The sequence below is a fragment of the Heloderma suspectum genome, chromosome 11 (genome assembly GCF_057233095.1).
Source record: "Heloderma suspectum isolate Gila_16-S chromosome 11, 16-S_ref, whole genome shotgun sequence".
Taxonomy (NCBI): Eukaryota; Metazoa; Chordata; class Lepidosauria; order Squamata; family Helodermatidae; genus Heloderma; species Heloderma suspectum.
Genome location: NC_139468.1, coordinates 34,402,037 through 34,416,379, shown reverse-complemented (window position 1 = coordinate 34,416,379; position 14,343 = coordinate 34,402,037). Strand labels below are relative to the sequence as shown.

Sequence of the window (14,343 nt, the reverse complement as noted above, 5' to 3'; positions counted from 1 at the left end):
CGCTGAAGCTGCCGCTGGGGCCGCCGCCGCCACCGAGAAGATCCGCCCCAGCAGGTAAGTCTCATCCCGGGGGGGATCCGCGAGGTGGCAGGGGGGTGGCAGGCCGTTCTGCCACAGATTTCGGGGGGCCAAATGCACTGGCATTCGGCCTCACTGAGATCCGTGGTGGAATTCTCTGCCATCCCTATAAAAAAAGGCAAACTCCATATTAGGAATAATTAGGAAAGGAATTGAGAATAAAACTGCCAATATCATACTGTCCCTATACAAATCTATGGTGCGACCACAATTAGAATGCTGTGTACAGTTCTGGTCACTGCAACTAAAAAAATATATTGTAGATCTGGGAAAAGTTCAGAAAAGGGCAACTAAAATGATCAAGGGGCTGGAGCAACTCCCCTAGGTTACAAGAGGTGGGATTGCTTAGCTTGGAAAAAAGGAGGGTAAGGGGAGACATGATAGAGGTGTACAAAATTATGCATGGTGTGGAGAATGTGGATAGGGAGACATTTTTCTCCCTCTCTCATAATACTAGAACCCAGTGCCATCCCATGAAGCTGATTGGTGGGAGATTCAGGACAGATAAAACAAAGTACTTCTTCACACAGCGCGTAGTTGAACTATGGAAATGCTTCCACAAGATGTAGTGATGGCCACCAATTTGGATGGCTTTAAAAGGGGGTTAGACAAATTCCTGGAGGGGATGGCTATCAATGGCTACTAGTCCTGATGGCAGTATGCTACCTCCAGTATGAGAGGCAGGATGCCTATGTACACCCATTGCTGGGGAACATGGGAGGGCTGCTGTTGCACTTGTGTCCTGCTTGTGGGTTTCCAGTCAACAGCTGGTTGGCCACTGTGTGAACAGAATGCTGGACTAGATGGACCTTTGGTCTGATCCTGCATGGCTCTTCTTATGTTCTTAGAATGTGCCCCTTAACTCACAATCCTTTCACACAAAAATATACTCCTGGTCCCAGCCTTCACAAGCTTTCTTCTTTTCAGCAGCCTGAATTAGGAGGGGTGGGGTGGAATAGTCTTTTTGTTATTCCTATAGTTAAATAACTGGGAATCCAAAAGTCTTGCTGATATGGATAGGGGGGAAATTAATTCAGTTTACATTTTAATGCAGACTTACCTAATTTCACATTTTCCAACCACTATGAGGACCAAAGCTCAGTTATCCTTCAAAATTTGCACTTCCCCAAATTTTGCAATGGAGTTCTCCAATCAAAGCATGCATATGAAAATATTAGCAAAAATAACATGTAAATAAACATTATATCAGGAAAATCGCTTGCAAAAAAATGTGTATATTTGGCAAAAATCCATACAAACATTCATGTATTAGGAGAAACAGATACAGAAGTGCTTGTGAATGTTCATGTGAACCTTAAAAAAAAAAATCTCAAAGTTTAGAATGCACCCAACTTAAAAATGGAGAAATGTTCAACAATCGAGACAAACCAAACCAAACTGATGGATTTGTCCATCCCAGCTTGCAGATCTGCTACAAATAATCCAGAGAACTACCAAGGGATCCCATTCTACCTTCAGTCCCATCCCTGTACTAAGGAATGCTTTCAGTCATCCTTCAAAAAACAAAATGCTGGCCCAGTTTGGGACTGCCTGGCAGCCATTCATACAGATCTTCTAAAGCATTTCCTGTGGCTATGATAGACCTGGGTTCATTCTTGGAAGTCGTTGTCTATGCAGCAAACAGGGTCCTGACAGCTACCATGACACCCTGGTTGATTGTACAAAGAGGATCCTTTTTTTCTTTTCTTTTTTTAAAGCTGGTCATCTCTGCCCTAATAGGTCCAACTGTGAACAAGATCATCTGCTTACATCATTCCAAGTGACAACCATGGAATTAATTACATTCCAAGATTGTGACTTTGGGGGAGAGAGAGCATGGAGCCAGCAAGGAAAATCTGACTTAGTTTTTTGCTAACTCCAGGAAGGAGACTCCTTAAATTAAAAAGGCCTTCTAGACTTTGATTTAGTTTATTTATTTTATTTTTTACCAGCTAGATCTCTGTTACCAGAGACTTCCGAAGCTACATCTGTAAAACATAGCGGGGGCGGGGGGGGGGACATATTGCTTTATCTCCCAGGGAAGATATCCTTTTCTATTTCTGCTTGTAATACTACCTTGCAATGTCTTCCAAGTTCAGATTTTTGGAGGTGTAGTGGATGAATGGCTATGCAGGCTTTGATTTACAAGGCACTATTCTCCGACTCCACTCCAACAAATGAGTACCAAAAATATATTGCAGATAAAACTCTGATTTGCAGAAAGGTGGACTGCACCATCCTTTTGTTCATTTGTTTGTTCTTTCATTCATTTATTTTCCCAAATACTGCTATTCAAAGGCTGCAGTCCTATACACTGAACTCAATGGGACTTGGTACTGAGTAGATATGTGCAGGATTTCATTAAAAGAGAATTACAATAAGGTCTGAATACAAAGCACAATATCGTATCTACACATGAATTATATGTTTATTTATTTATATATCACATTTCTATTCCACCTCATAGGCGAAGGTCTCTGGGCAGTTCACAGAAATTAAAACCACAAGTGTAACATAAAAACAATATAAAATATAAAAGCATTAAAACTACAGTATAAAAGTATAACGAGCATAAAACCGAGCAGCAGTGCAGAGATTTAAAATACAGTAACAAATTTAAAACAGCAAAACATAAAGATTAGTATGTTAACATGTTAACATGCCTGGGAAAATAAAAAGGCACCAGAAAGTACAACATAGGCACCAGGCAAACCTCTCTAGGGAGCTCATTGCATAATCAAGGTGGCACAGCAGAAGGCCCTTTTTCCTGGTAGCCACCTGACTCACTTCCTTTGGCAGAGGCATTGCCACCTCTTTTTTCCTGACAGGCTCCTCATTTTTAATAGCTACATGGCAGGCAGGTACAACATGGACCTCTCCATGCTGAGAAAAGCACTACCTGTTGAATTTGGCTGGTCCAGATGGGTGAGAAATCTATTTCATTTTGGTTTTGATCAGAATTAACCAAAACTCACAAATTTCTTCATTTTCTTCATCAATTGTCAACCCAGAGAACAGCAGGCGATAAGAGCAACAGAAGTAACCTCCATTTTATACCAGTTGTCATGACAGATTTAAATGACTTTAAAATGCAAAACTGCACAAGCTCAGAGTTTTGTGGTGTGTGCATGTGTTTTAAATCAACTGCTGGCAAACAGTTATGTTTGCTTTTCTACATATCAGGAACGGGGTGGCAGGTGAAGGGCAGAGGAGAAGAGAAATGTTAGTGTGTGCTTCACAACTGAAGTAATATGGATAGGGATGGTGCAGGTGCCCAGATGGGGCTTGGCCCCCCAAATGCCAGTCCGCAGACCCCAGCACCTGCCTGGCTCAGCACGCACCAAGCTAGGCAAGCTCACAGGCATCCACTCCCTCAGCGAGCACCATTTGCCACTCAAATGGCTGTTCATTCTTTTCTGGAAGTATCCCGTAAGTATTGCATAAGTGCATATAATGTTGCCCCTTTAAGGCCCCCATTTGCGTAGATGGATACTTATGAAAAAGAACGAGAAGCTGTCTGAGTGGCAAATGGAGCATGACAAGGGAGTGGATGCCTGCGCACCGCTGCCGAGCACCCGGTGAACTGCCCAGCAGCTCACCCTGCACCACTCGCCTGGAGCAAGTATGTGCTGGGGGTTTGGCGAGCGCTGTGTGGGGCGGGCGCAGGGTGGTCTATCCATTCCTAAGTATGCATGGACATCTAACCCCCATCCCCCATCAAGGTCATCAAGTCTAGGCTCTAAAATTACCTAGCCCAGTTGAAGGCTGGGGCATATGCATGCGGCTGATGGCAATGTAGGGTACTATAGGGTACTGTAGGGTAATGCTGATGGTAATGTAGGGTAATGTAGGATAACGATGGTAATGTAGGATAATGCTGATGGTAATGTAGGGTAATGCAGGGTAATGATGGTAATGTAGGGTAATGTAGGTACTCACTGCTTAAGTCCCTCCCAGAGGAGAGGAACTCGACCTTTCCTCAGGGCCAAGATAATGGAAAGAATCTAGTCCAGATGAAACGCAGGGCTGCTGACTGAGGGAGAAGGGATTGCCAGGTGTGAGGAGAGGCCTGAAAACATGTCATCTAGTAATAGGGTGGCCATGTATCCTACTTTACAGTGAAAAGTCCCCTATTTGAAGGGCTGTCAGAGGACAGTCCTCTATTTTGAAGGCATCTTCTATTTGAAGACCTGTCCAGTCCATGTCTGATTAAAAGAGGAAGAACAATAAGAAGGGAGAGCAGGGGGCTTGAAGTTCCCTTCAATAGTTACTTAGCACCTGGACAGTACATTGAACAGGCAGGCACACAGGTTACCTGGGGAGAGGCACTGTCTTTCTCCTCAGATGAAAGTAGTTATTTCTACATTTGCATCTCTCTCTAAATTAGCTTATGCAGACTGTATGCTAATCGTGTCCTCTTTTTTGGCTATGTGTCACTTTATTTAGTAAGGCAGCAGTAGGCAGATTTCAAACTTGCAGGTTCTGCTTTGCTTTTTACTAAAATCCCGAGATCTGCCAATCAGGGCCAGGTGCAAAATAGTGGCTTAGGCAGGCAGAGACACAGCAAGAATGAAGGAACAGAGTGCCTCTGAGCACATGGTCAGCCAAGGAATTTGTGATCGGTAATGCAACCAAGGACACAAATCCTTTCACGCAAATTCCACTCCTGGTTTCATCCCAAGCATTCTTTTTCAGCAGCCTAATTTAAGGAGTGCGGGGGGGAGAAGCTTTGTAGTTTTTGCTGTTGTTTGTTAGACACCTGGAAGTCAGAAAGAAACCTTTGGAGATGTACTATAAATCACGCAAAGACCTACCAAAGCCTTCCCCAACCTGGTGCCTCCACCGCCCCCCAATGTGTTGGACTACAATTCCCACAATCCCCCAGTCAGCTACTGGGAGTTGTAGTCCAACACATCTGGAGGGTGCCAGGCTGGAGAAGGCAGAAATACCAGCAGACACCAACCTACCTTCTTCCCATCCCTGTAGGGTCCTGGATCTACCTATGTACATTCTAACAAGGGACTTCAATCATTCAGTCTGTCCCTCCCTCCCTCCCTCCCTCCCTCCCTCCCTGTCTTCCTTCCTTCCTTCCTTCCTTCCTTCCTTTCTCATTCCCTCTCTCCCTTTCTTTCTTTTTCCACCCACCCTAGAAATAATGGATGAACAGAAGATTTCCCCATTGCCTCACACAATTTTTTGATACACCCAGAGAAGTTAATAAGCTACCTCTGCACACACATGCAGAGACACCCTCCTTCATAGAGATCCTTTTTTTCCCCCTTACCACATGGGTGAACACAAAGAAATAATCAGATAGGAGATTTCCCCCCTCCCCTTCTAAATTAGGCCTCTTGTTTGTAAACTGAAAGAGCGCTAATGCCGCTCAAACTCAGCTGCGTTACCATCTAACACACACTCAGGCCCAGGAGTATTATAAAGTGTGGGAGAATGGAAGTTTTTGTTCTATTCTTCGAGGTCTTTCTAGATGAGAGGGCCATTCATTCTGTCTCTTTGCTTCTCCCGATCTCTCTCTCTCTCTCTCTCTCTTCCCATAATGCCAGCATTAGCTGCAAGCTGCTAGCTGTAAAAGTGCTTTGATGTTGACCTCTTCGTACCACTGACAGACCCGCATTGGTGGGTGAGTGGTAGAGCAATAAGGGCATGTGTGGGAGAGGAGAGGATGAAAGCCACAGACAGCTTGGAAGGGATAATATGAACAGATTCTGCCTGTTCGCTTTAGGTTCTTTAAAGACAAACACACACACACACAAATCTGAGTCTTCTGATTACAGGGGTCACAAACCAATGAAAGTTCTGAAATGACCACTGAAAGCTTGCCATTCATGAAGAATCAGATAATTGTTCCGGCTTCAACTTTGTAAAATTAAACCAAGTCACAGACTGGGCAAAGGAACAAGCAAACAATGCAGATATTTTCCAGGAACATGTAAGGGAATGATCGGTGCTGCTAATCAAGGGATAGGGCCTTGGGAATCAACACAGCTATAGCGTGGCCATATTTTGGGCCAGCAGCTTTTGGATCTGGCTTTTGACTGCCTCCCACATGAATCCACATGACACAGGCAAAGGACTCTTGGGCCCTTTCCCAGTGTGAACAGCAAGAGAGGTTTTGGGAGAGCCTTCCCCCTGGCTGGCGCATGGGAGGCAGTGATAGGTGCATAAATTGCCCCTTGCTTATCTCCCAACTCAGGAGAAAGCTGATGAACTGCATAAGGGGTAGGCTCCAGTTCAAGAACTATGCTAGAGGACATGAGCCTCCCTTCCTGCCAGGTCAAATTGTGCTCCTGGGCTGCCAGTTGTCCATCTCTAGTATATGGAAACTGTAGAATCACTGAATGGGAGGGGGTCTTCTTGTAGGCCATCTTGTCCATCCCCTTGTTCAGTGCAGAGAATCTAGCACTGGAGCATCCCCAAAGATGATCATCCAGACACTCCTTGAAAACCTTTATCAAGAAAAAGCCAACCAGCCCTCTAGGTCACAGAATCCCCATCTTTTAGGACCTGTGCACCCATTTGGGAATTTGAGAAACTGCTGTGGGTGTGGGCACCACCACAAAATGGCTCCCATGGAGTATGTGGCTAGTCACATAATGGCTGCCATGGGGGCTGGCTAGTCGAGAGTTTGGGGGTGGGGAATAGCAAAGCTAGAGCCTGGGAAGGGATAATGGAAGGAGTTGCTTCCTAGCTTGCCCAGTCTTTTTCCATCCACATGGACCTTTCCCTTTGCTTTCTCTCTTTCTCTCTCTCTTCACTCCCAATCTCTAGCAGTCATTATTTCTCTTCCCCCACTTCTTTCCTCACTATTCCTCTCCCTTCTCCATACCTAGCCTTCTACTTTCTCTCCCTTCCTACCCTCCTGCCTCGCTCCTTCTCTCCCCATTCCCCCTTTTTCTTGCCTTCTCTTTCTGCCCATGGAACAGCTGATCAGCAGCAGGTACGGATTTTGTGAAACCCATTCTGGATGTGTGAGTCTGTTCACAGATGGATTTTTTTTAAAAGGTTTATGCAGAAAAATACACAAATTATTCCATAAGAGGGTACGCAACAATTTATGTAATTTTTGTCAGTACGTAACATTTCATGTACTTTTCCCCACATATATTTTCCAGTCTCAGCAGAAACTTGCATATGTTCCAACAAATAAATTTGTCCAAATTTCAGAAAAGTTTTAAAAAGATCCAGAAGTCTACAGACCCCACACGGCCTGAGGAAGTTGCTCTGCAACAGATCCTGCAGGTCAGATTTTTAGAAATCCGAACGCATTTTGTTGTTGTTGTTGTTGTTCAGTCATTCAGTCGTGTCCGAGTCTTCGTGACCCCATGGACCATAGCACGCCAGGCCTTCCTGTCCTGCGCTCTCTCCCGGAGTGTGCTCAAGTTCATATTCATTGCATCCGTGATGCTATCTAGCCATCTCATCCTCTGTCGTCCCCTTCTCCTTTTGCCTTCAGTCTTTCCCAGCATCAGGGTCTTTTCCAGAGAGTTTTCTCTTCGCATTAGGTGGCCAAAATAGTTGACCTTCAGCTTCAGTATCTGTCCTTCCAATGAGCACTCAGGGTTGATTTCCTTTAGGATTGACTGATTTGACCTCCTTGCAGTCCAGGGGACTCGTAAGAGTCTTCTCCAGCACCACAGTTCGAAAGCATCAATTCTTCAGCGCTCAGCCTTCCTTATAGTCCAGCTCTCACAGCCATACATTACTACTGGGAAAACCATAGCTTTGATTAGACGGACCTTTGTCAGCAAGGTGATGTCTCTGCTTCTTACTATGCTGTCTAGGTTGGCCATAGCTTTCCTCCCAAAGAGCAAGCGTCTTTTAATTTCATGGCTACAGTCACCATCTGCCCAAGAATCTTGGAGCCCAAGAAAGTAAAATCTGTCACTGCTTCCATTTCTTCCCCTTCTATATGCCAGGAAGTGATGGGGCCAGATGCCATGATCTGAGTTTTTTTAATGGTGAGTTTCAAACCAGCTTTTTCACTCTCCTCTTTCACCCTCAACAAGAGGCTCTTTAGATCCTCTTCCCTTTCTGCCATTAGGGTGGTATCGTCTGCATATTGGAGAAGGAAATGGCAACCCACTCCAGTATTCTTGCCAAGAAAACCCCATGGAACGTATCACAAGGCTAAAAGATATGACGCCGGAAGATGAGCCCCTCAGATTGGAAGGTGTCCAATATACTACTGGGGAAGAGCAGAGGGTATTTCCAAGTAGTGCCAGAAAGAGTGAAGTGGCTGGGCCAAAGCCGAAAAGGACACTCAGCTGTGGATGTGTCTGGTGGTGAAAAGAAAATCCAATGCTGTAAAAAACAATATTGTTTAGGAACCAGGAATGTCAGATCAATGAATCAAGGTAAGCTGGAGGTGGTCAAACATGAGATGGCAAGATTGAACATCGACATCTTGGGAATCAGCAAACTAAAATGGACAGGCATGGGTGAATTTAATTCAGGTGACCATCGTATCTACTACTGTGGGCAAGAATCCCTTAGAAGAAATGGAGTAGCACTCATAGTCAACAAAAGGGTGGGAAAAGCAGTACTGGGGTACAATCTCAAAAACGATAGAACGATCTCAGTACGAATCCAAGGCAAACCATTCAACATCACAGTAATTCAAGTCTATGCCCCAACCACTGATGCCGAAGAAGCTGAGGTTGATCGGTTCTATGAAGACCTACAACACCTTCTAGAACTAACACCAAGAAAAGATGTCCTCTTCATCATAGGGGATTGAATGCTAAAGTAGGAAGTCAAGAAATCACCAGGATAACAGGCAGGCATGGCCTTGGTGTACAAAATGAAGCAGGACAAAAGCTAATAGAGTTTTGCCAAGAGAACACGCTGATCATAGCAAACACGCTTTTCCATCAGCACAAGAGGCGACTCTACACATGGACATCACCAGATGGTCAATATCGAAATCAGATTGATTATGTCCTTTGCAGCCAAAGATGGAGAAGCTCTATACAGTCAGTAAAAACAAGACCTGGAGCTGACTGTGGCTCAGTTCATGAGCTGCTTCTTGCAAAATTTCAGCTGAAATTGAAGAACGTCGGGAAAACCACTAAACCGTTCAGGTATGACCTAAATCATATCCCTGATGAATATACACTGGAGGTGAGGAATAGATTTCAGGGATTAGACCTGATAGACAGAGTACCTGAGGAACTATGGACGGCGGTCCGTAACATTGTTCAGGAGGCAGCAACAAAATCCATCCCAAAGAAAAAGAAATGCAAGAAAGCCAAGTGGCTGTCTGATGAGGCTTTACAAGCAGCTGAAGAAAGAAGGGAAGTGAAAAGCAAGGGAGAAAGGGGAAGATATATCCAACTGAATGCAGAGTTCCAGAGAATAGCAAGGAGAGACAAGAAGGCCTTCTTAAATGAACAATGCAAAGAAATCGAGGAAAACAACAGAATGGGAAAGACTAGAGATCTCTTCAAGTAAACTGGAGATCTCAAGGGAACGTTTTGTGCAAAGACGGGCATGATAAAGGACAAAGAAGGCAGGGACCTCACAGAAGCAGATGAGATTAAGAAGAGGTGGCAAGAATACACAGAAGAACTCTACAGGAAAGATCTTAATGTCCCTGATAGCCATGATAGTGCGGTCACTGAACTTGAGCCGGACATCCTAGAGAGTGAAGTCAAGTGGGCCTTAGGAAGCATTAGTAACAACAAAGCTAGCGGAGATGACAGTATTCCAGCTGAGCTATTTAAAATCCTAAAAGGTGATGCTGTTAAAGTGCTACATTCAATATGCCAACAAATTTGGAACACTCAACAATGGCAGCAAGACTGGAAAAGGTCAGTTTACATTCCAATTCCAAAGAAGGGCAACGCCAAAGAGTGTTCAAACTACCGCACAATTGCGCTCATTTCACATGCCAGCAAGGTGATGCTCAAAATCCTACAAGCTAGGCTTCAGCAGTATGCGAACTGAGAACTACCGGAAGTACAAGCTGGGTTTCGAAGAGGCAGAGGAACTAGAGATCAAATCGCCAACGTTCGTTGCATCATGGAGAAAGCAAGAGAATTCCAGAAAAACGTCTATTTCTGCTTCATTGACTATGCTAAAGCCTTTGATTGTGTGGATCACAACAAACTGTGGCGAATTCTTAAAGTGATGGGAGTACCAGACCACCTTACCTGTCTCCTGAGAAACCTGTACGAGGGTCAAGAAGCAACCGTAAGAACCAGACATGGAACAACCGAGTGGTTCAAAATTGGGAAAGGAACTGATTTTAGTCCATCTCAAATTTCTCCAGCATCTCTAGTGGCAGGTTCAGGAACAGGAAGGAGAACTTGGCACTAGGGATGCTGGAGAAATCTGAGATGGATTAAAATGAGCTCGGATTTCGAAGAATCTGACCTGCAGAATCTACTATGGAGCACCCCCCTCAGGCCGTGTGGAGTCCGTGGACTTTCAGATGATATTTTTACTTTCTTTACGCATATAAATCTGTAGAAAAATATGTAAGTTTCTGCTGAGGAAACATTGAATACAATAGGGGACAATACACTAAATGTTACATACTGAGGTAAATTCTGTAAATACTTAAGTAAATACTTACGTAATCATTTTACGTAATCATTTTACGTATTTTTCCGCATGACAGAAGAAAAAATTTGCATCCGTCTGTGGGCGGATGCTGGAACAAAAGGCCTCTGACAATCCATGAAACACAGATGGAATGGATTTTACACCATCCATACCTGGCGCCCTAACGTGTTTCAGTTTTTTTATTAAAGAAATATTTTTTTAAAGCGGGCAGGGTGTGAAGAGCTGTGCAGGTGCCATTGCAGGTCCCTGCCAGCACCATGTTGGGGAACCCTGCCCTAGGTAATTTGTTTCATTCTCAAACTGCTCTGTGAAGATGCTTCTCCTAATGTTCCACTGAAATCTACCCTCCTGTAACTTGAGCCCGTTAGATATTGTCCTGCCCACTGGCTGAGAGAAAGGGGGCAGCAGAGATCAAGTTTTTGCTTTCTTCTATGAGACAGCCCTTTAGGCATTTGAAGAGTATCATCATGCCCTGCCCCATCTTCTCTTCACCTGCTGCTATGAGGCTCAACATACTCAGTTCTTTCAACCTTTCCTCACAGGACTTGTTTTCATACTACTGATGATCTTCATTGCCCTGTTCTGAACCTGTTCCCATTTTATCTACATCCAGAACTGGACACAGTACTCCAGATGAGCTTTGACTAGTGCATAATAATGGAAACTCTGGTTCTACTAATCCAGCTGGATACCAGGAATTGTCGCTCTGCCCAACCTGGCAGGGGAGACACCAAGATCACAAAGGTGGTTTTCCCAGGGTGAGGCCCATCCATTGCACTCTGGGTGCTGCGATTTCCCCAAATGTGGGAACCTCGACTGCATAATTTGTGGTGACAACAGGCTGGGAAGTCTGTGATATTCGAAAGCCAAATTCATTCTCTGAGTGTGAATCCTATGGAGCCAAAATGGCATGATCCACTCACAAGATGGAGGCATCAGCAGGGTTTGGGGGAACACCAAGTTTTGCACAAGTACAAAAAGTATTTAGGAAAGAAACCCATGTTATTAGGAGTTCAGATCATTTGGAGTTCAAAAGATAAGGTTAAATATGGTCTGTAACCCTTTTTAAATAACCATGTCAGTTAGTGGCTGCTGCCACATCTTCTGGTATTGAATTCCACAAGGTAATTCTGAATTATGTGATTTAGGTGCAATCCTATGCTTGTTTAGACAGAAAGAAGTCCTACTACTCCCAGTACTACTCCCAGCCAGCCATATAGGACTTTTTTCTGTCTAAACATGCATAGGATTGTGCCTTTATTTTGTCTGTCTTGAACGTATTGGTTCAATCAACTTACTTGGGTGACCAAGTAAGGGTGAATGAATCTGTCAGTTTTGATATCTCTGGCCTTTGATTTTCTTAGATCTCAATTTCTTTCCATCCTGTTCATGAAGGAATTTTCGAATTTAAATAAATTCTTATCAAAATTCACCTAAAACTAAATTATCACCCCTCCCTAGTTGGAACATATGTATAGATGAAAACATCCAAAGCTGACATGGACCAGAAATAGACTGGTCTGTCCATCCCTGTTGTACTACCTATGCTCTAACTTAAGTCATTTCAAATCATCCGTACATATTAAGGGCTGTAATCATGAAAAGGAAACATTTAAAGCCTCATGGAAGATTTGTAGGAATTAGGGATATGAATTATCCCTAATTTATACAAATTATCCCACCATAATTAAACTGGATATATCTGAATTTGCTTGTTTTCTGCAGTGGTTGCTTGGGATGTATGGATGGTTGCTTGGGATGTATGGATCGTATACATTCCATCTGTGTTTCACAGATTGTCAGGCACCGTTCATTCTGTTGTCTGCTTATCAATGGAGCTGGATTTTTGTTTGTTTCTTTCTGAATTTGCGCAAATGCACACGTGCAAAAATGCAACAGTTCCCTCAAACTGCATATGTTCACACTTTAGCCTATGAGGGAAAGGTGCATATTTAGCCTGGGTTTTTTTTATGTTGTATATTTTTCTATGATGAAATTTGTGCAAAATTCAGGGAAGTTAGAAAACCAGTCTGCAAGTCCATGGAATCTGCCTGATGGGAGAAAGCAGTGCTCTGTGGGTTAGATTCATGAAAATCTGAACTCATTTGGCTCCATTGTGGATTTCTCCAACATCCCTAGTAGGCATATACCATTTGTAGGAATATACAAATCCAGATTAGGTGCCCCTAAATGCTCAGTGTGGTACCTGTGCCTTTCTCAGTGTATAAAGCTTTGAATACTACTACCACCCCTTAGTTCTCTTTGTTTCTAAACTAAAAATTCCTGGCCCCACCCACTCTTCCTTGGCCATACCCACTCTTCCTTTGGCCCTGCCCACAGATAGAATGGAGGATAAGGCTATCAAAAGCTACTGTATCACCTCCAGTATTGGAGACAGCATGCCTCTGTATACCACTTGCCAGGGAACAAGAGTGGGAGGGAGCTATTGCATTCATGTCCTATTTGAGGACTTCCCACAGTCAGCTGGTTGACTACTCTGTGAATAGAATGCTGGATTAGATAGGCCTTTGGTCTGATCCTGTATGGTTCTTCTTATGTTCTTAGAATGTTCAGCCTTTGGATTGAAATGGTTCCCCAATCCTATTATAACATTTTAGCCTCCTTTGCCTGTAGGGAAAGTACTTCAACACCACAGAAGGAAGTAGGCTAGGCCGTAGAAAATCAAGCCCAGGGACAAAATGCCCAACTGCAGCACGCTGCTATGAGGCTGGACTACCAGGTGCCACCTCCCTAAAACACAATCATGTAGATCAAACTAGACAAGATAGACCACAGTGTCAATGCCTGAAGCAGAAATTGAGTGTATTTTGACAGCAGCCCCTACTGTGCTTCAACTAGCAACTGGCATGCAACTCAGCAACCTGAGAATCTGAACCTATCCCTGTCTGAGGAGGGCTGTTATGATCTTCAGCATCAGGGTTGTTCAGTGTGTGGTCATCAAGGGACGTACATCGTCCTGGTGAAACAGCAGATGCTCAGCAGTTGCGTACCATAGCTGAGAAGATATCATGCCTAGACCACCTTGGGAAACGATCAGTAGAAACCTATAGAAGCCTTTGCTATGAATCAGATTTGCAGGTGTAAAAGAAAGGAAAAATTACCACACCTTAGAACAGCCTTCCCCACTTGCTGCCCTCCAGATGTGTTGGACTTAGGGATGTCAGAGGAATCTGTTTTTGTGGGGACGGGAGCTTGAGTTTTTGTCAGTTCTCCCCCTTCTCCCTGGACTTTAGTCTGTTTTCCTCTAACTGGCCTGACTTGGTCTGCAGTGAGTAGGGCCAATTTGCTGATTTCCTGTGTCATTTTATTTGCACAGATTATGGTCGTAATTTGTGCAAATTTGCACAAATTTGCATAATTTGTGCAAATTATACAAAGTGCAGCCACAATTTGCACAAATGACACAAACACATACAAATTTTGGCTGCAATTTGTGCAAATCTCAAAGGCTAACACCCCAAAAAAAATTCAGAAAAAGTTCCCGGAGTTCAGGGAAAACCCGTGCATCACCTCACAATGCAAGCCAAGTCAGGGGTCAGCAGAAATCCATTGAGCTTAAAAAGGCCCAAATTTCCAAGTGACAGACATCCCTAGTTGGACTGTAACAGCCATTATTCCCTGAACATTATTTCTTGCTGTTTGGGAATGATGAAAGTTTCA

The 14,343-nt window shown here is 43.9% G+C and overlaps 1 pseudogene; it reads left to right on the top strand.

The window, feature by feature from the left end:
• Positions 1 to 11,369: 11,369 nt before the first annotated feature.
• Positions 11,370 to 11,518, top strand: LOC146337242 (U1 spliceosomal RNA; annotated as a pseudogene).
• The last annotated feature ends 2,825 nt before the right edge of the window (positions 11,519 to 14,343 follow it).